General features: G+C 35.9%; 1 long non-coding RNA gene across 3 annotated transcripts; it reads right to left on the bottom strand.

Annotated features, from left to right (window-relative positions):
• Positions 1–287: 287 nt before the first annotated feature.
• On the bottom strand, positions 288–9,436 carry LOC148253029 (uncharacterized). Of its 3 annotated transcripts, XR_015813247.1 has the most exons (3): positions 9,182–9,366; positions 619–9,080; positions 288–504 (listed from the first exon to the last, which is right to left on the bottom strand). It is a non-coding gene; the product is annotated as an uncharacterized LOC148253029 (long non-coding RNA). The 3 variants fall into 3 exon arrangements; XR_015813245.1 differs by having other exon boundaries at positions 288–9,080; positions 9,182–9,436; XR_015813246.1 differs by having other exon boundaries at positions 288–9,080; positions 9,194–9,436.
• Positions 9,437–12,551: the final 3,115 nt, after the last annotated feature.

Genomic DNA, 12,551 nt, shown 5'->3' with positions numbered 1-12,551 from the left:
TTGCAATTGGTTGCACACTGCAGGCGGACAACGCGTGCACCCAAGCTGACGCGACAGTCCCTGCAAACGTACAGGCATGCGCGAACAATCACATGCGACGTCCCTGCGTGCGCAGCAAACACGTGGGCATAGTCACAGCCTTTCACGCAGGTTCACAGGTCCTTTCCCTCCATTTTTCTGTTTTTGTTTTATCTTTTATTCTTTTTAAAAAATTTTAAATTCTTTTTAGCTAAAACAAAAATTAAAAATTAAAAATAAATTCATGCACAATATAATTTAAATGCATATTAAAATTAAAACACTATAATTTACTAAAATATAAAATTTAAAAATACAATATCCGAATATAGAGGTTTCGGGTATTATATCTAGATAGTGTTCAAGTCAACTACTCGACCACTGAAAAAGAACTACTTGCTGTTGCGTTTGTCTTGAAAAAGTTCTGCTCTTATTTATTAGAGACTAAGGTCATTATATTTTCATACTCATGTGGCATTGCAATATCTGTTGAAAAAGAAAAAAGCCAAACCAAGACTAATACGATGGATACTCTAACTGCAGGAATTCGATTTAGAAATAAGAGACAAAAGGGGTATGGAGAATTTTATTGCTGATCACCTTAGTCATCTGCTGTTAAAAGGAAGAGCTTATGCCATTGAAAGATGAATTTCCAAATGAACACCTTTTCTTGGTAACGCTGTGGACACTCTGGTACGCTGACATAGTCAATTATTTGGTCACCAACACATTGCCAGCTAAATTGTCCAGAGCACAAAAAGATAGAATCAAGAAGAATGATAGTAATATGTGTGAGATGACCGTGCAAATCAGATCATTCGCTGATGCATCCCTAAAGTAGAAGTTCCTTCCATCCTGAACTTTTGTCATTCTCATGCTTGCGGGGACACTTCAGTCCTAAGCGCATGGTGCGCAAAGTGCTGGAATGCTGGTTATTTTGGCCTTCCCTGTTCCGTGACGCATATATCTATAGTAAAATATGTGAAATTGCCAACATACATGAAATTAGGCCGCAAGGATTAGATGTCATTAACACCCATCCTAGTCTACGACATCTTTGATGTGTGGGGGATAGATTTTATGGGACCCTTTCCATCCTCCTTCGAAAACTCATATATTTTACTTGCAGTGGATTATGTCTCCAAGTGGGTGAAAGTTAAGGCCACCAGAACCGACGACGCCAAAACTGTTGTCAACTTCATCAAAACCCATATCTTTGTTAGGTTTGGAGTGCCTCATGCGATGATAAGTGATAGGGGAATACATTTTTGTAATCGAATTGTGGCTTTAAGAAGTACCATGTCAGACACCGTACCTCCACCACTTACCATCCGCAGATCAGTGACCAAGCAGAAGTTTCAAACAAGGAGGTGAAGTCCATACTAGAGAAAAAATTCAACCCCAACAAAAAAAGACTGGAGCTTATGGCTAGAGGATGCTCTATGGGTCTACATTACAGCCTACAAAACTCCTATCGAAATGTTATCCTACTGCCTGGTTTTCGGTAAGGCCTACCACCTTCCTGTGGAGCTAGAACACAGGGACTATTAGGCAAATAAGAGTTACAACATGAAGATAGAAGAGGCCAAGCAACATAAGAAGCTGCAACTACAGGAATTGGAAAAGATAAGAAATGAAGCTTACGAAAATTCACGAATAAATAAAAAGAAGATAAAGTCCCTCCATGATCGAATAGTCACCAAAAAGTAGTTTTTTTGTAGGACAGGAGGTCCTACTTTATGATTCCCATCTGAAGTTGTTTCCCAGAAAATTACGTTCTAAGTGGTTAGCCCCTTTATTGTCACAAAAAATTCCACGCCGGAGCAGTTGAGATCAAGAGTCTAGACACGGATAAAACATTCAAAGTAAATGGACACCGACTCAAGCCCTCTATGAAAGATTTGTAGGACAACAAGTTGAAGAGCTCATCCTAGAAACCCCTACAGATAACAACCGATAGCGCAGAGGCAATCTCTAGCCGAGGACAGTACACAAGGGTGTTTAATAAGAGGCAACCCATTTTTTTTCGTTTTTTTCTATTTTCCTTAAAACTATTTTGATGTTTTTAAAATATGTGTTATTAAGGTTTTAACCTCAATCACTCTAACTGGAATTTTCTTCTTTATTTACAGGCTGTTGAAGAAACAATGCAAGACCACTGGGTCACCAGGCTGTAAAGACTGCATTACCCTTGCCTAAGGCTAAGAGCGATAACCCAAGCCTTGCCCAAGACGAAGAGTGATAACCCAAGCTTTGCCCTAGGCCTAGAGCGACAAGTTAAGCCTTGACAAAGGGTTAGCACGTGTCTTGTCTAAGGGTTAATAACTTCACAAGCCTTTTCATGGATCGGATGCAAGCCACAAGGCTTAAACCATGGTAACATAAGAAGTCTAGTTTAGAAATATTTAGATAAGTCATGCCCAAGGGTTACGTTGTAGATGTGATTGAAGTTTTATACTGTGTAACCTTTGCCCAAGGCTAAAGTGAAAAAAAGAAAAAAAAATTCCCCTTGTGAACTATCCACTAAGCCTTTGTCTAGGCTCATGACACCTGACGTCCATTTTAAATTTAAAATCCCTACCCTAAAACACCACTCCCCACTTTCACAACCAAACTCTCACTCTTTTCCCTAATCACAACCTCTCACCTCAAACCACAAGCTCCACCTAAGGAACACGCTTCACTGCATGATGCAAGCAACCCCTCGACCCCATAGCAGATGAACCTCTAGTGTCTCCCACCCCCTAGCCAACAATACTAGGGGAGTATTCTATCCTTTCTTTTTCTCTTATTCTGTTTTTTTTTTTCATTTCTTATTTTCTGGTTTTCATGCTACCTTGCTTGTGTCAAATTGGGGACAATGTGCCTTTTAAGGGTCGAAGAGGCACATGCTGCACTTTTACGTTTCCATTTTGGTCACATTTTTTCTTTTAAGTACATGCTGATATGCATTCGTAGCCCTACCCAAGTCACACATAACTACATTTTCAACTATTTTTAACCCCATCTTTTCACTACTGCCTTGGTATTTCCAAAATAATTTAACTGGTGTTTCAAGAATTAAATTACATTTTCAGTAACCTTCTAAGATTTCTGACTTATTTTTCATCTTTTCACACCATGAAGAACTATTTCTATTAATATGTCTTAACATAACTTGTTTAGGAATTGCATTCAATTGATTTTCTCTTGTCCTGAGGTGAACACTAGTGCCTAGGGAACTTACACAACTATCTGTCTGAATTTGCATGTTCAAATTCACCAAAAAAAAGGAGAGAAAGAGCATGAACCATAAACTACTCGTCTAGTTGAATGAATTTATAACCAATTGTGTAACCCGGTGCATTCATCATAAATGTTTGTCATCACGTCAAAAGGTTGGTAACATTTAAGGTAGCCATAAAAGTGTTAGTCAATCGATTATGAATAGTACTAGTAGCCTCTGAAAATTGTGACCAGCTGAGTAACCGGGTGCATTCATCATAAATCTTTGCCCTCACATAAAAAAGTTCGTGAAATTTTAAGTCAACAAAAGAGTGCTCAAGAAGTAATTATTTTAATTATTTGTTCTCACAATAACCCATTTGCATTAAGACTTTATGTTTAGACAAGTTTAGTGTGGATTTTACCCTAGTTATTGGCTATTCTTTTCAAGATAAAAATGTGTTCAAAAACCTACAAAACCTTTCCATTTTATGCTTGGATATTATTCAAAGTAGTTATTCTTTGGTGTGATTCCAAGAAACTCAAGCCTAAAACTGCTAGTAAGGACTGTTTGTGCAAATTTAAGATTGAAATATAACATGCAAGTTGTGGAAAAATTATTAAGGGCAGTAGGGTTGAGGGTGCAAGGTTGAGACTTGTTGAGTTATATTGTGAAGTGCTTGAAGGCAAGCACAAGATAAATGTGGGGGAGTTTAATAGCGTGTAAAAACATCATCTTCATTGCCCATTTTTAAGTACTTAATTGAATTGTTTGCTATCTAAATTAAACTATTTTATTCATTTTGATATAAGACAGAAGATGGAGCCTAAGTCAAAAAAATAACATAAAAAGAGCAGATTTCATGAAGCAACTGTCAGTCATGGTATAAGCCTCAATCAAGACTTAAACCCTACAGCAACAACAGACTTTGGCTCGCACACAATCAAGCCTTGGGGAAAGCTAATGCATTAGAAAGGGCTATAGGTTTTAGGTACACCTGACTAAGCCTCGGTCAAGGCTTAGACACGTGCAATAGTATATTTAAAAAAAAGGCACATTACCGAAGTAAAAGAAGAAATCCCATTGCAACCATAAGAGGAAATCAAGAATCAAGGAAGAGATTATTTTGGAAAGCAAGAAGGAAGTCGAAATCATTAGGAAAGATCTCTATCTTTGCAAAAAGAAAACCCTAATCCTCTTGGGGTTTAAAAGGAGAAGAAAACCAGAGAAGAAGGCATCATGGATGCTACACACTGCAACACTTGTAGCTTTCTAAAATTTTCTTCCTTTTTTCTCTTTTCAATAGTCATAAAACTCTATTATGTACTAAGCCCATCATGAGTTGCTGGTAACTTTCTTTTCCAGTTACAGATTTAGTGAAAATTCTAGTTTGAATTGTGAGATATAATGGCTTTATTTCTTGTTTCATTAAAGCTTCGATATTCGTTTATTTCTCTATGCGTATTATTGTTGCTCCTTGTTAACCATTTGAATAGGGCCTGTTAGGCACGCGACAAGCAACATACTACCATCCAAATACTAATCCGTAATTATTTGGGTTGTTTCGATACTCAGTGGTAAATTAGCCTCTGAGCTAAGGATATAAGTGATCTAGTTGAGTGGGTCACACGGTTGAATTCGACAACTATAACTAAGTTCTTCAAGTTTTCGAGGTTATTGATAAATTAAATTCTAGGAACATTTTCAGAGCTATTTATCAACAAAAATCAATTAATGAACATTTCTTGGTTGATTTAGGATTAAGAAAGAATCGGTTGTCAGAACATTTCTGATAACCAGAACTAGTTTGTCGAGCTTTAATAAGACCAATCATTGCATTAATGATTAATTTCACTACTGGAATCTAGCTACTCCTTTAATTGGGATCATTCTTATATCTACTTATTTCTTTGATTGCCTTTTGTTTCTTTGTTTAAATTTTAGCCTAGTAGTTTGTTTCTTTTCATCGTTTAAACTTAAAGAAAAACCCCATGCTCTTATTTTTCGTTGGTCAAAGAAGAAAAGTTGTTCTTGATTCCCTAAGGATTCGACCCTATTTACCACTATTATAATTCTATTTTGTTGGTTGAATATGACTTTTATTTTTGGTGGATTTGATACCCATAAACAATACATCTTATTTTTTTCATAATTGGACACCTATATCTTATTGTACAATGTCATTTAAATCATTATTAAAGAGGGCAGTAAAGGTCACCTCTATCAACGTGAACACAATCATAGAAATAGTGAAAACTAAAATATGCTTCCACTATACAGGACTCACTAATCGACCGACATCAGCAACATACACACCCACCCCTCAACGGACATAGTATAGTATAACATATTAGATATTCTTTGCATGGGTTCACTAATCAACCAAAATAAGCCATACACGCATCTATCCATCTGTAACACCCCACTCACCACTGTGTTTAATTTATATTTGAAAAATCCTATTTATTTGGGTCTTATGGCCACACTAAACTCATTTATTTTATTCCGCAGCTTATTATCGTGATTCGTGAATTATGTTTATTTTTATTTTGTTTAATTTTATTTAATTTTATTTTGATTTAATTGTTTAATCGTCATTTTTTTTAAAATAAACGATTTTCAGGAAAAATAAAAAATAGGGAGAAAAATCCTGCGAGATTCTGCCCACGTGGGCGCCCGTGTGGTGTGTGCGCTCGTGCACACTTCCCATCGCGCGGCATAGAGGACATGCCTGCGCACGCGTCTTGTCGCGCACAGGCAAGACCTGTCCACGTGCGTCACATTGCGTGCAAACAGGTAGGCGCCACACACTGTGTGCGGCCATTCGTGCAATAAGCCTGCATGAATTGGCTTGCGCGCCTTGGGCCTGTGCTCGGCTCCTCACAACGCCTTGGCCCTGTGCACATAGGCCAGTTCCTGCGGCAGGGTAGACTGGCGCCTAAAGGCTAGGCCTACAATGAGCACTAGGCAAATGAGGCCACTGCCACCTCGGACAGTGTGTCGTCGCCCATCTTGGGTGGCATGCTACTGCTTAAGGTGTCACCACCAGTGGAGGAGGTTTTTTTCCTCCGTTTTTCATACTAAGCATCTTTTTACTCTCTCTCCACCAGATTTTACCACTTGGCACAAATCCAATGGCCTCCATTTTCTATAAATATGGGTCTTTCCTCCCATTTTCTCTTCACTTTCATTCTTCCACCTTTCAAGAGTTAGAGAGAGAGAATGAGAGTGATTTAGAGAGAAAATGAGAGGAGAAAAAGAAGAATGGTGTAGAAAAAATTATCAAGGTTTCGATAAGAAATTTAGTATTTCTTTAAACATCTTAATGGATATTTTTAGACAAAAAAAAAGGATTAAATTGATAATTCTATGACTTTACCTATTTTGCATGCTTTATGTTAGTAGACTTAATAAGTTGAATTGTTCTTGATATCGAGCATACTATATGAGTTATAGATACTTGATGATTTGCATATAATTAAAATAATATAAAACAGGTAAGGCTATATAGAAAATAAAAAAAACAAAAAAAAAAAGAAAAAAAAAAGTGGAATAAAGTATGAATGGTCCGAATGGTCCGAAGTATGTACCTGTATTGACATGCATAACGCATTAAGTATCTCATTAGACTTTTTATCTCTAAGGAGTATCTATTCCTCTATCCCCATTCGGGATATTTTTTTTTCCTCTCCCATCTGGTATGGAAAGACGTAAGAGGACTGTTCCTTATAGATGACGGCATACCCTCTGACGAGAGTAGTGATGCAAATATCTGTTAGGAGTCACATTTAGTTAAGTATTTTCGTAACTATAGAATATTTTATAGGATCACTATGCTTGGTACGACTATGGTCATAGATCGTACCATGGTTTGGCAATCCGAAAATGTCTCTGAATAAATTGTCATTATCTCTATCTAATCTGATCATTCTAAATGGATAGTCGAAAATCTGTATCTGCCTTCAAAGATATAAGTCGTAACGATTTTACGAAGCATGATACAAAAATCTGAGCATTTCATGATTTATTTGATTTTCTCTATTGTTAGGTATACTGTGTTTTATTTTAATTGTTGACTATAACGTGATTTTTTTTAATAAGTAAATTATTTTCATAAGGTAAGTTAGATCTACGACGTACCTAAATGGTAAGTATTTATGTTAGAATTATTCACCTTTTAAAACCTTATGATGTTAACTAAATATTATTTTTCTTACTGAGCATATGAAACTTACTTTTTCTATGCTCCCAGATGAGGAAGATGATGAGGAACCGTCAGCTGATATACCCATTGAACTTTATGAGGATCCCATAGATCTGCATACTTTGAGTGCATGATCGTCCTCGCACTCTGATGAGTCCAATAGTATAATGATAGAAGTGGCTCTCTTTTGTATTTTGACATTGTATTTTCCGGTCACTTCTGGCCTTACTTATATATATATGTAATTGAAACTCATATATTTATAAGGAATTTGTATTAATTTGCTCCGTTACATATAATTTTTATCATGCACTCGTAATTTTTTTTCTGTATTTGACACCTCAATGCCTTAATTAACGTCTGAGATGTCACACCATCCAAGAATATAACCACTGCAATCACATCTATATCATACCACATAGCAAGTACAATGCACTATAAGTGTAATTACATCTATACCGGACTACATAGCAAGTATAATGCACATTACCATAAAATATCTTTTTCGTCCACGTGATAGGTTTCATCATCAACCATATCGACCGAATCTTGGCCACACACACGCATTAATTTGCTTTCACATTTTGATTTGAATTTTTCCTTTAATTTTAAATTTTCGCTCAATAGATTATATATTTATTTCATACCTTTTTTTTAGTTAATTAATTTCTTTCCTTACGTATTTTTCTCTAACTTTAACCTTCACAACGAACTTAACATTTAATATCATTCCATTAATATTTTACTCGTATAGTTTCCTTAATAATTTTTGTTTAACCCTATTTGTCTATTTAGTTAATTTTTTGTTGTACATTTATGACAAGGTTTAATACTAACCCCACTCACAACCCTATCGTACATGGTATTCTTCGATATATTTATAAATAGGCTCTATAATATACTTCTAATTTAATATTTTTATTAATTTTTGTTGGTGATATTAATTTCAAATCCACTTCTGGTTTTAATTTTTGGACCAATATCCTTAGTCAACCTATTAGACATTTTATTTTGACCCATTTTATCATTTTGGATAATTAATTCACTCTTATCATATGTTATCATTAATACTATTATTGTTATTATAATTATTATTACTATAACTTATTTATTTATTCTTTTCTTTCTTTTTGGGTCCCTATTCAGTGGCCCACTTTCCCATTGCCCATTAAGATAATAGTTTTGATTTTAGAAAAAGACTTGGCTCTACCCTTGAAATTTCTAGTTCTGACTCCTTTAGAAATTATATTTTCGGGCTTGACTCGTTTAAGCCATTGGTTAGGAACCATCTATCTTTTCTAGGCTCAACCCATTAATATGTTTTAGGTTCAGCCCATTCAGAAATCAATTCCCCATAACCCTAAAGTTTCCTACATCTTATCTCTCCACCCATGAACACAGAAGGGTTTACAAATTATATTTGTAACACTTCATTTATAATCACATGTATAGATTCCTAATAGATGAAAATGGGTGTATTTGGTCGTTTCTAATCTACCATTTTAAAGATATATTTTAGATAAACTAATTTAAGAATTGCTTCAGATGTATTAAATTACAATTATGGGTTAAGAAACTAAATCAATCTTAGTCTTCTTAGATTAATGATGGTGTGAGTTTGATTTGCGATGATGATTATTGCTTTTCCCTAAGCTACACATACACAAAAAAAAAACCCACTTTGTCATGAAAACCCAAATCGACGATGAAGTTCATCCCATTTTTGGGTCTATGAAAATGAAGGAAACACTTACCAAGAGACTCACCACTCATTGCATAAATGTCTAAAATCCCGAATTAACTTCTAGCCTTAAGCCTTCTGCTGCACCTTCACCTTCTTCAACCTTTCGAAACACTTTCCCTTCTCTCTTCTGTCGCTTCGTTCGGGTTTAGGATTAGGGTTTTTGTTTACTTTTTTTTAACATTAGTCCTTTTTATATTAGCCACTAATTAATCGTGGTCGTCGAATGAAGGGATAAGATATGAGTCGTTCAAATTTGAATTTTTAACTAAGATAATTTGATTTGCCACATCTGCAGTACGTGGCACAATTTGGTCCCTTCATTAACAGCTAATGCATCCTGACTTGATTACGTTGCTTGGATCCATCTTTTGGTCCCCTATAACACTTCAGCTGCTGAGAGGTGTCACAACTTACGAAATTTATGATCTATACTGCAAATTGGATATTCTTTTCATCTTGCTCTTTTTTAGTTTACCATTTCTCCTAATTTATTTAGAGTGTTTTCAATTTTATCCTTATAATATAGTTTTCTTAATTTAAATAATTTCTTTAATTATTTCATGTTTGTTACATTTAATATTCTTGAGAGTAAAATTTAAGAATACGAAATTTTTGTAAAAATATAAATATTCAATTCACTGTTTTTTAGTTTCAGTCTTTACAATAATTAATACACCCTCATACTATTTTTATTTTTTAAAAAGTTTTTATAGTATTTTTTGTTTTAAAGTAATTTCTATACTTCCAAAATCTTTCTAGAAAACTATATACCTTTTTTGTTAAATGAACACCACATCCGTGGCCATATAGCTTGACGTAGTATTCTAAGTGTAGGAATTTTTTTTTTCTTAACGTGGCATCTGTACGGAAACAAATTCAACCATTTTAAGTTTATTGTCAATGGTTTATAAATAAAATATTTAACAATAAAACTTTACCTCTTGTGTAACAACCCAAAAAAAAAAAAGTAACTTTTATTTTATTTTTATTTTTTATTAGAATTTTATTTGATTTTATTTTATTTATTAATTAATTTATAAGGTTGTAATTTAATTTAATTTTATTTAATTTAGATAAAAATAATAATAATAATAAAAATGAGTAAAATTATTTTAAAGGAATTAATTGAAAATGATTTTGGAAAAAAAAATGTGAAAATTTAGATTCTGATGGTGTTTTTAAAAAGAAAATCGAAAATCGGAGGGTCAAAACGTAATTTAAAAAAGTTGTGCCACGTCAGCAGCCACGTCAGCAACCTAGTCAGCATCCCCAGCCAACCAGGACATGCCGCGTAGCAAGGACGCTGACGCGGGACAGAGCCACGTGGGCAATCTGCGTGCACGCGATCGAACGGTCCAGATCTCACGCGTGCGGACGGCCCAGATCTCACGCGTGCGGACGACCCAGATTGAATCACACACGGACGGTCCATATCGCATCGCGATGGACGGTCCAGATTTATTTCTATTTTAATCGTGATCGGACAGTTCAGATTAAATCGTGATGAACAGCTGAGATTAAAAGGGGAAGGTTATAAATAACCTCACCCACACTCAACCCCAAACCCTAGCTGCCAGTACTCTCGCCGTAGAAGAAGACCCAGTCACCGGAGGAGCCGGCCGTCGCCACCCGCCGCCGCACTGAAGGATTTTTCGACCGCCAAACGAGATAAATTTTCTCTCCTTGGCTCGTTTTTCGATGCTGAATCCGTTTATGGCTAAATCGGAGCCAAACCATTGGCCAATCAGTCGAAAAACACTGCTGAAGTCCAGCAGCATTGCTACAGCTTCCCTCAATTTTTGCCTCCGATGAGGCCCTTCCCGGTTCCTGTTCGATGCAATTTTTACACCACTGTAATCATCGTCTTTTTCTCTACAGGTTGACTGGAGCAAAATATCAAATCGCGACTCGCGCTGGAGAAGCCGCCGCACCCGAGAGCTCCGCCACCGGTAAGTCTCGGTTTTTCGTGATTTTTTGGCCCACTGAGGGCCCTAGGATTGTTTTATCGCAGGAATCGATGCGAGTTTGGTCGAATTCGACCGAAAACGGTCGGAAATGGCCAACCCGAGGCGGATCGCCGCTGTGGGCGGCAGTGCTGTAGCCGGAGCACGGCGGAGCTGCTGTGCCGGAATTTTAAAATTGGCCGAGTAGGTCCTGGGTCTGATTTTAAGTTTTTTCGGGACACGTATAGGTACTGGAAGTGTGTTTCAGTTCCCGAGAAAAAATTTAGGGAATCTAAGACTACCCGTAGGCGCAGTGTAAAACCGATTTCAGACTCCGAAACGAGTAAGGATTTCTCACCCTATTTCCTATCACAGTATTAAAGCTCAATAAATGATAAAATGGTATTTCAAGAATTGTGTATAATTAATTAAGGTTACTAATGGAGTCTGAATCTGATGTATTTTTCGGTTAGTTATTGTTTGATATATTTTATATTTTTAAATACAGTATGGTATCTGATGTATTTATTTTATAGTTTCGTATGCATGAATCACAGTTTCGTTTATTATGGTTTGAATTATTGTGAACCCGTTATTGTCTTATTTGGTGTTCATTACTAGTTTACGTGTTTATGTTTGATTGGATAATTGAGACTAAGAAAAATAAAAAAAAGTATGTGAATTGATAAATGGATGATGTCGACAACCTAACTAGATATTCTGGGAGATGGTGGACGGACCGGGTCCGTAGAGAAGTCTACCGGGAACGTGGTCTCTCATATTGGACAGGATATAGAGATCTTAATTGTTTTGGTGCCCATACCGGATAAGGTATGGAGATGACCCGTTTCACCCTCATACCGGTCGGGGTATGGGGACGACCATGAATCAAGTTATCAATGTGAATGGTTCACGTGTAACAGAGACCCCTATGGATCCCCATGTATACTAGTAGGCTGATAAAAGAGGAAAATCTGTTGTCTGATGATTGAAATACAAATGTATGATATGTGTTATGTTATAAAGTGTGTATGATTTCATGATATTATAATGTTATTATTTTCTTATGTTGTTTTCATGAAGCTCACCGAGGTAAGTGGACAGTAAAGGGTTTTATTATTGATAAATGAATTTATCATGAATTATGTTCCATTGGTTGTTTTTGTTTTCTAACAACCTTTACTTCTGTGACAGTGAGATAGTGTGATGTCTTTACTTGACTAGTGTAACTCATTCTTTATTTAACAATTTCAGATCAGGAGGATTTGGTTCCCGAGCCCGTGCCGTAGAAAAACGGCGAGTAGATGTCTAAGGATTTCATAATTTTATTTATAACATTCATTACTAGTATTTACCTTATTTAGTTTATTCTTTCATACGTTCTATACGTTTTTGGTTATTGTGTAAGGGATGTTAATCAGAATTCTTATTTTGCTT

Source organism: Carica papaya, chromosome 7, assembly GCF_054855325.1.
Source record: "Carica papaya isolate Zhongbai chromosome 7, ASM5485532v1, whole genome shotgun sequence".
NCBI lineage: Eukaryota > Viridiplantae > Streptophyta > Magnoliopsida > Brassicales > Caricaceae > Carica > Carica papaya.
The sequence above is the reverse complement of the archived record's forward strand: the minus strand, read 5'-3'. Positions and strand labels throughout refer to the sequence as shown.